Genomic DNA, 297 nt, shown 5'->3' with positions numbered 1-297 from the left:
AAAATGCTTCATTGCTCAGCCCAAGCACACACCAAGTGGGCCCGGAAGTGGATTTTTATGTCATTTACTCATTTTTGTACACCTTAGGCTACTAGTTTCTTATAAGTAGGACCTTTTACTATTGTATTTATATCAGGGGGGATCTTTAAGATCTTTTGATCACATTGGGAGGCTGGCCATTCGGCCATGCCTAGACCTTATGCTTATGTATTTTCAACGGTGGAGTTTCTACACACCATAGATTAAGGTGTGGAGCTCTGCTGTACCTCGAGTATTAATGCAATTACTATTGTTCTT

Source organism: Arachis duranensis, chromosome 7, assembly GCF_000817695.3.
Source record: "Arachis duranensis cultivar V14167 chromosome 7, aradu.V14167.gnm2.J7QH, whole genome shotgun sequence".
Taxonomy (NCBI): Eukaryota; Viridiplantae; Streptophyta; class Magnoliopsida; order Fabales; family Fabaceae; genus Arachis; species Arachis duranensis.
Note: the sequence above shows the minus strand (reverse complement) of the source record.